Here is a 9,886-nt window from a genome sequence, read left to right on the forward strand (position 1 = left end):
TCAAAATTGATTGGAAGATCAATTTTTTTTTATGATTCTTTGATACTATATATTGAAAAAGAAATTGTTTTGAATTTTAGCATAGATTCAATTATAGAAGAGTTTAATAATATGAAAAAACATAGAGCAAGAGTTAAATGAATTGACCTTGAATTTTGTAATAAAACTCTTTCAAACTTTTTATATTAGGTTCATGTATGATTGTATATACTTTTCTTAATAATATAAAAAAAAAAATTTGCCCCCCACTATAAAAAGTTCTGGGTCCGCCACTGACGTCGCCACCGCCACCACTACCACCACCACCATTGCCACTATTACCACCACGCCGCCGCCATATGGAAAGGAAAGTGATGATTCGAAAAAAATTTATGCTTAATATGAATTATTTTTATTATATTATTAGTTATGTTATCAAATGCAATTCTCATTCTCAGAATAAAAATAGAACATGTTATCAAACACATTTTTTTTTCTCAGAAACTGTTCCATGACACAGAAATAGAAAAAAATTATTTCTTTTCAGAAACAGTGCCAAAAAACAAAATGGTTGTCATGCACACCCTAAATAATCCGCGTCCCAAAAAATAATATTTTTTACACTCTTAATTTACAAGATTTTTTTTGGATACATATTTACAAGAAGTTTTTATGTACCAAGAAAGTACTATATCGTTGGATAAAATTTTAAGTATTATTAGTAATTATAATAAAATTCAAGCCATTAATTATATTACTTAATCTTTTTTTTGCCTATTCTCTGTATAATCTTACCATTTTTAAAAAGAAAAATAAGAGAAAAAGGTAAATTTCTCAATCTGCCATTTTTTTGTTTGTTAAAGGGAGCATGGACAATGAAGTAGATAGAATTATGGAAACTTTAGTACCACTTAGGACGATTCCTCGCAGGATTGCAATAAGGGGGTTGAGTCGATATGCTTCGTGTTTTCAGAGATTGTCCTACTATGCTATCCCTGGTTTTTGGAATTGTCTAGTATCCCCTTCTTTCTGGGACTTATATGTTATTTTTATTTTATTTTTCTCTTTGGTCATAGAGTTGAATTGGATTGTGACCTGACCCAAAATGATGTTAAATAATTATTTTTGGTCGATATTGTCTGTTTTTTTTTTTTTTTTGCCATCCTCTTTATACTCTGTTTATATGTTCATGTCATCTTTGTAACCAAATTGACTTGATTCTTTATGCTTTGAGGGATAAGTGTTATGCACTGCCACTGGCGAATATAGCTAGAATTTACCTTATAACCAGCATGCAGTCTACTACGATTACGTAAATTCTGGGCTTTTATTGTTGTTTTCTTTAAAGGGGCAAGTTATATTTACAAACTTTATTGTTTACAAACTTTTACAAACTACTCTATCTTCTTCCGGGAGAACACTATGTTTCACTATGTTCTCCCGGGTGAAGATAGTGTAATTTATAAAAATTTGTCAAAAAAGTTTGTAAACGAATTCTTCCCCTTCTTTAAATATAATATAATGATTGATTCTATGGAGTATATACTTAATGATTTTACTTTGTATGGATTGCAGGGAGCAACCCTCTATATTTCTTCAATGATATTGACAAAATTTTACTACCAATACTCTGTCCTCTGGTTGCCTCACTGCGCTGAGGTGATTCTAAGTTGGAACCGATTTTTGACAATCTCTTTTGAATAATTCAAATTCATTAGAGCCATGATTTTAGCTAGAAATAATAGAAAGAGGAGGAAAATGTGGTTACTTTACATAATGTAGACACCCAAATGCATTTAATACCCCTTTATTTTTGCAACTGTATTTCAATACCTCTTAAGTTCATGTAATATAATTTATGGGTTTCAATCTCTCATTTCACATGAGCTTTTTATTTTCCTATATGCAATGGCGGATTCAGTAAAAAAAAAATTATGCACATTTGGAGCAGGGGTTCGAGGGCAGTGTCTCCGAAGATTTTTTTTTAAAGAAAATTAAAAAACAAAAAAATATAAACAAGAAAAGAAAATGAAACTTTAACTTAACATTAAAAAATAATAATCAAGAGTCAACTAAGCTGTTACAATCGAACGATCACAAAAGCATTCTTCGATTCTTCATTCCTTGAAAATATTGCATTATATCTTCATCATCAATCTCATCAAATATATCATTCAACATGAGTTAGCATGCATGCGTTAAACTATTCATCACTTATCCGATTGCGCAACTTATCCTTAACAAAAGTCATTGCAAAAAAAACTCACTCAACACTAACAGTTGCTACCGGTAGGAGCTAATAAAATTTATGTTTCAAAAAAAGAAGAAGAGACAAAGCAATGGGGTAAGGTTTAAGCTTTAAGCTTTTAATTGTAAGGGTTGGTTGGGTTGGGCCTATGTTTACTTTTTTCTTTTCAATCTTTGTAAATCTTTTTTTTACTTGATCTAAATCACCCACCTCTTTGAAAAAAAATTCTCAAACTTTTGTGTCAATGTGTTGTCCGCCAATCATGCACTGGCACTGAAACGAGACACGAAACACGACACGACACTCCGACACGTTAATTCTAAAAAATATCATATTTCGACACGCTGGGACACATTTTGATATTAAATAATATTTTTAATATATATATATAATATAATTTATATTTAATACATATAACAGCCTATAATAAGTCATATAACCAATCAAATATTCAAATTGCATAACATAAATATAAATAGAAATAATTTTTCGTACCTTGTTAGTTTTTCATGTAAATTTCATAATAGAAAAAAATTGAATTATAAATTAATTTTATTTTATTTTTAGTTAGTAAAATAAAATTAAGAAGTAAAAAAAAAAAGTGTTGAATATGTGTCGGAGCGTTGATCGCGTGTCCTAAAATGTTGACCACATGTTGGACATGTATCGAAACGTGTCAGAACATGTCCACGTGAAACACATGTTCCACACGCACACTTTGAAAAAAATCACGTATCGGTGCTTGGTGTCCGCCATTGCCCGTACGGAAAGCATTGATGGGGCCCATCGATTAAAAATAAAAGAAAAGCCAAATTTTCAATGTATCAGTGAGAGACAAAAACTCTATTGTAAAACGAGAGACTTAAACCCCTCTAATTTAAGTGGGTATAGTACACGAGGGCTAAAAATTTAACCCTAGCTCATGCACTTGTGCTAATGCATTGCTGCAAAATTGGAGTCTAGCTATAGTGAGATAGAGAGCAGTTATCCACCATTTTTGCACCCATTTTAGAGAAAATAAAAAACAAAAACAGAAGTAGGAACGCATCATTGTAACCATGGATGTAAATAGGTCACGTCAAATCAGACTTTAATTTAAATAGACTAAATTTATGTAAAATATTTCAATCTTAACTTGACTTGTTAGCTTGATACAAGTCAAATTATGAGTTTGATATGGTTTGTTTGTAGAAAATACAAGGATTGGTCTAACCTTGTTTTGTTTATTTTATTCATTTTATATGTTTAATTTGATGAAAAGTCAAAATAGTATTATAGCTCGAGCCATATAACAATTCAAAATATTATTTTATTGCAAAAATAATATATATTTTTATTAAAAATAATAAATAATATTTATTAAAAATACAAGCCCAACAAAGCCTTCAAAAATGACATAAAATATACGTTATAATTATTTTGTTTCTTTTATATGTTTGAAGGGGAATGTTATATTTACAAATTTTTTGTTTACAAATTACACTATGTCTTAGTGGTAAGACTTCAAGTAAAGTCTTCCCGGTAAGACATAGTGTAGTTTGTAAAAAAAAAATTGTCAATATAACACTCCTCATATTTAAATTGATAAAAAGTCAAAATAATACCATAGCTAAAGCCATATCGCAATTCAAAATATTATTTTATTAAAAAATATTAAGATATTTTTTTATTAAAATTAATAAAATATTATTTACTAAAAAATACAAGTTCATTAACCAAAATTTTAAGATATTGAATTCATGATATTCATTTATTAAAAATTACAAGCCTATTAATCAAAATTTTAAAGTATTGAGTTCATGGGCCAGATTTCATAACTCAAAAGCTTAACATTTTGTTTACGAATCTTTCCTCTTATATGGACTTCACCTATCCCATTACTAAATAATGTGGGAGATCATCACACTTGAATATCCAATCTCACATGAAACAAATTTTGAAACTTTCGAATTCATGCAAAGTTGTTTGCATATTTGCGGCAGGCATCTGTTTGTGTGGCCCGTTGTGAGGTTAATGTTGTAAATAGTAATTATGTAGTCATTTATTAGTAATTATGTAGTCATTTATTTGTTTTTATTTAGTCTGTTACTTGTATATTGAGCCAAGCCCATTAGGTCAAAATTAGGTCAAGAAGTCTCTATAAATAGAGACCCCTATGTACAGATTCAAATAAAAAATCAATAATATTTCATAACCCTTTTTCAAGTTGGTATCAAAGCTCTCGATCTTGAGGGCTCTGCTTCCGCACCTATTGTCTTTTTTTTACAAAACCCTAATTTCTTTGCCTCTTCCCGCCATCAGTCGCCATCGGAAAATTTTTTCCGGGGACCTTTTGGACCAAGGGGACCACTGTTGACCTTTTTTTTTCGTTCTATCATTCTACGCAACGTTCCTCCGCCACAAACGATCCAAACACCTCCGACCGCCTTCAACCAGTTCTGTCTTCACCGTTTAGGACCCTTTCCGGTGACTTTTCAACCGCAACCACCCACAGACAGGTGCGCGCTCATCGGACGACCACACCGGAAAAATTTCAGCCGGAGAAGCCTTGCCACGCGCTCTCACGCGCCGCCTCCTTGTCCGCGAGTGAAGCCTACGCGTGGAGGCGCGTCCGGTGTTTCTGGACCGGACCACCACCATTCTTCTCGTCTCCTTGTTCTCTTTCTGGATCTGTGTTGTTTTCTCAGATCAGACATCGTTTGGTATTTTTTCCGAAATTTTTGGCTTCTTAGAGCCTTTTTCGTTGACTATTTTTTGTGCAGTATGGCCTCTTTTCAAAGGAGTTCCTTTACAAAGTTTTATGATGGTGCATCTTCTAAACCTAAGAGAGATGATCGATGGTGTTCTTATTGTAAAAGAACAGGTCATATCAAGGATTTATGCTTTCGCCTCCATGGAAAGCAAACTGTCTTAGAAAAGATGGCAAGGATGCGTAGTCAAGCGCATTTTACTTCCTTTGGAATAACTCCTGCACCTAATGAGACCCAACCTGCATTTTGTCTAGATGAGTTAGAACGGCTCCGAACCATCCTTGATTATCTGAGTAAGCCATCTGATACTAGTGCTTTGGCTTTGGCTGGTATGAGCCCCAAAACTCATTCTTTCCTTTCTTCATGTAATGATTTTAAACATTCCTGGGTTGTTGATTCTGGTGCTACTGATCATATGGCTTGTTGTGCTGACTCCTTTGCTTCTTATCATCCTACCATTGGAACTTATACTATAGCCATAGTTGATGGCTCACATACATCAGTTGCGGGTTCTGGTGACATAAACTTACAGCAGTTCTTACATCTTAAAGATGCTCTTCATGTTCCTAAACTCTCCACGAATCTTCTTTCTATTCTTAAAATTACAAAAGATCTGAATTGTTCTGTAACCTTCTTCCCTACCCATTGTGTATTTCAGGATCTCGCCACGGGGAAGACGATTGGTAGTGCTAAAGAGCAAGGTGGTTGTACTATCTGGTGTCACAATCTCCCGCAAATAAAGTAACAGATCACATCTTAATGTCTCATGGTCAATCAATTGCTGATTCTTTGATTTGGCTTCATCATAAGCGCTTGGGACATCCTCCATTTGGTTTACTCAAGTCTTTATTTCCGTCATTGTTTTTATCTAAGCCTGTTGAGTCTTTTCATTGTGATGTTTGTGAGTTTGCTAAGCATCACCGTGTGTCTTTTCCTTCTAGTAGTACTAAGAGTGTTGAACCTTTTGATCTTATTCATTCTGATGTTTGGGGTCCTTCTAAAGTCCCTCATGCTTCTGGAAATAGATGGTTTGTTTCTTTTATTGATGATTGCACTCGTGTAACTTGGGTTTACTTAATGCATGAAAAGTATGAGGTACCATATCTGTTCTTTCAATTTTATAAAATGGTTGAGACCCAATTTGGTAGAAAAATCAAGAGATTAAGAACAGAAAATGGTACTGAATATGTTAATCACATATTTTCTCAATTTATACGAAATCAAGGTATGATTCATGAACTTACTTGTGTGTACCCTCAACAAAATGGGGTTGTTGAAAGAAAAAATCGTCACCTTCTTGAAGTTGCTCGTGCCTTACTGTTTCAAACACATGTACCCAAATGCTATTGGGGAGATGCCATTCTTACTGCAGCGTTCTTGATCAACCGTCTACCCACTCGGGTTCTCGATCATGTAAGTCCTATTCACTCCATGACTTCTTTTTTTCCTTCTGTTCCAACTTTGCAAAGTCTTCCTCCTCGAGTGTTTGGGTGTGTTGTCTTTGTTCATATTCATAAACAGCATCGCAGTATGTTGGATCCTAGGGCTCTTAAATGTGTCTTCCTTGGATATGCTCCTGATAAGAAGGGCTACAAGTGTTATCACCCTGGTAGTCGGAATTTTTTTGTTTCTATGGAAGTTACATTTCAGGAATCTGAGTCCTTTTTCCAAGGTCCTCATCTTTAGGGGGAGAATAATTCACTAGAAGACTCATCACCTTCCTTCTTTGAATTTGAATCTTCAGTGTCTACTCCTTCACCTGAGTCAGTGTCTCTTCCTCTTTTTCCTGTTCCCAATGTGTCTATGTCTGATCCTCCTGTGACTGATCATCCTATGACTGATACACAGCCCACATTGCCTCAGCAGCAACCTCAATCGTCTGAACCACTGGTAAGTCCTGAATCTCATATTTCTGATCACGATACTTCTGATGACTTACCAATTACTACTGATTCTGATGATTTACCCATTGCTCTTAGAAAAGGAAAAAGATCATGTCCCAAGAAATCTTGTTCCTCTTGTACTCAATACCCTATCTCCCATTTTGTTTCCTCTGCTAATCTGTCTGTGCAGCACAAAAGCTTTGTTTCAGCACTAGACTCTATTGCAATCCCAAAATCAGTACATGAAGCCTTGAAAGATGGGAATTGGGCTCAAGCCATGCAAGAGGAGATGAATGCATTGGAGAAAAATAAAATATGGGAGGTTATTGATAGACCTACTGGAAAGAAAGCAATAGGGTGCAAATGGGTTTATGCCCTGAAATATAATTCTGATGGAACTCTTGAGAGATACAAAGCTCGATTAGTTGCCAAAGGTTACTCCCAAACCTATGGCATTGATTATGAAGAAACATTTGCTCCAGTTGCAAAGATGAATACGGTAAGAGTTTTGTTATCCCTTGCTGCCCATTACAATTGGGATATAAACCAATTTGATGTGAAGAATGCTTTCCTCAATGGTGAGTTAGAAGAAGAAGTCTACATGGAAATTCCGCCTGGTTTTGATTCTGTGAAGGGAGAAAATAAAGTTTGTAAATTAAAAAATGCCTTGTATAGATTGAAGCAGTCACCTCGTGCCTGGTTTGGAAAGTTTACTAAGGTTATGATGACCTTAGGATATAAACAAAGTCAAGGAGATCACACTCTTTTTTTCAAGCACTCCCAAAATGGGAAGCTTACTGTGCTCCTTGTATATGTTGATGATATTATTATCACAGGTGATGATTTTGTGGAGAGACAGATTCTGCAAACACGGCTTGCCTCTGAGTTTGAAGTCAAAGACCTTGGGAAACTGAGATATTTCCTAGGGTTAGAAGTAGCTCATTCGAGCAAAGGAGTCTTTATCAGCCAGAGGAAATATGTTCTTGATCTTCTCAAAGAAGCAGGAAAGCTCGGGTGTAAACCCTCTAATACTCCTATTGAGCAGAATCACAAAATGTGTTATGAAGAGGAGAGTCCTCCAGTTGATAAAGGACAATATCAACGGCTAGTTGGGAAATTGATATATTTGGCCCATACTAGACCAGACTTAGCTTATGCTGTTAGTGTTGTCAGTCAATTTATGCACGATCCAAAGGAGAAACATATGCAGGCAGTAGAGAGAATTCTTCAGTATCTGAAAGGTACTCCTGGTAAAGGGTTGTTATTCCGACGTGATGGCAATCTATCTTTAGAAGTCTACACAGATGCTGATTATGCTGGATCCGTGACTGACCGTCGTTCTACCACTGGTTATTGCATGTTTCTTTGTGGTAACTTGGTGACATGGAGAAGTAAGAAACAAGATGTAGTCGCCAGATCAAGTGCAGAAGCTGAATTTTGAGCTATGGCTCAAGGCATTTGTGAGTTACTATGGCTAAAAATTGTACTTGATGATCTAAAAATAAAATGTGAGGGACCTATGAAGCTGCTATGTGATAATAAGTCCGCTATTTGTATAGCTCATAATCCAGTTCAACATGATCGGACTAAACATATTGAGGTCGACCGCCATTTCATCAAAGAGAAACTTGATAGCGGGTTGATTACCACTCCATACATTCCCACTGGGCGTCAATTAGCTGATCTATTGACAAAGGGGCTTCCTTCAGATAGATTTCAAGAACTTGCTAGCAAGCTGGGAATGATAAATACTTATTCCTCAGCTTGAGGGGGAGTGTTGTAAATAGTAATTATGTAGTCATTTATTTATTTTTATTTAGTCCGTTACTTGTATATTGGGCCAAGCCCATTAGGTCAAAATTAGGTCAAGAAGTCTCTATAAATAGAGACCCCTATGTACAGATTCAAATAAAAAATCAATAATATTTCATAACCCTTTTTCAAGTGTTAAGATGACAAAACTTCAACAACAGGCTATGAGTTATGATGATATCCATGTATTCAGATGGTGTGAACATAATATAGTAGAACTCAGAAGATAAGCAAAACATAGTCTTCCAAGAACCACCTTGTTGATGGAAAAGGACTTGAAGGTTTTTGCTCTTCTTTTGAAATTGGCCGTAACCATTACAATTGTACAAATAAGTCAGGTTTACTTTAGAATACCAGATACTTCCACTGTTGGAGAAGAAATCAAACATGGAAATAAACTTTTTCAAATATAGGAGAAACCAAAGATTTTGAAACGGCACAAAACTGAAAAAAAGAATAAGGGATAACATCGTCAAGGAGAGAGCACAATAACGTGCACATAAACAGACACAAGTAGGATAATGCATATCCATTTTCCCCTTCATTTTTCACCGTCAACCTTAGCTTTGCTCCCTCCCAACACCAAATGCCATTGCCTTGCTTCCAGGAACCACCTTGTTCATCTCATTTTCAATTGTTTTACTCATGAAAAAGAAGAAACCGAAGAATATGACTTGGCATTATACTACTCAGTAACGTGTATATAAAGAAACCGAAGACTACTCTGTTTTATTCTTTATGAAACGGCATAAAACAAAAACAAAATGTAAAGCATAGTCAAGGAGAGTGCTCAATAATGTGTATATAAACAGACAGTAATAGGATATGACGAACAAAACTACTCTCTTTCTCCATTTATTGAAGAGGATGTTCAATGCAATCATTCATTTTTACAAGAAGCCTTTTCTTTTTAACATGCATCGAAACTTGAGAAGACATCAACTTTCCATAATCTAATGAATCATCTAAATAACTCCAACAAGAAGGGTGCTGAATAATGTGTCCACAACCAGACACAAGTAGAATATGCTTATGACTAATACGTATATCCTCTCTTTTTTTTTGTTCCCTTCATTTTTCACTTCCACGCCCTTAGGTGTGCTCGCACCCATCACCAAACGGGAATACCTTACTTCCAAGAACCACCTTGTTCCTCTCATTTTCGTTTGTTTTATTCATGAAAAAGGAGAAACCGAAGAATATGACTTGGCATT

The sequence above is a fragment of the Gastrolobium bilobum genome, unplaced genomic scaffold, assembly GCF_033153095.1.
Source record: "Gastrolobium bilobum isolate Gb01-03AN ecotype WA unplaced genomic scaffold, APGP_CSIRO_Gbil_v1 utg4632, whole genome shotgun sequence".
NCBI classification, from domain to species: domain Eukaryota; kingdom Viridiplantae; phylum Streptophyta; class Magnoliopsida; order Fabales; family Fabaceae; genus Gastrolobium; species Gastrolobium bilobum.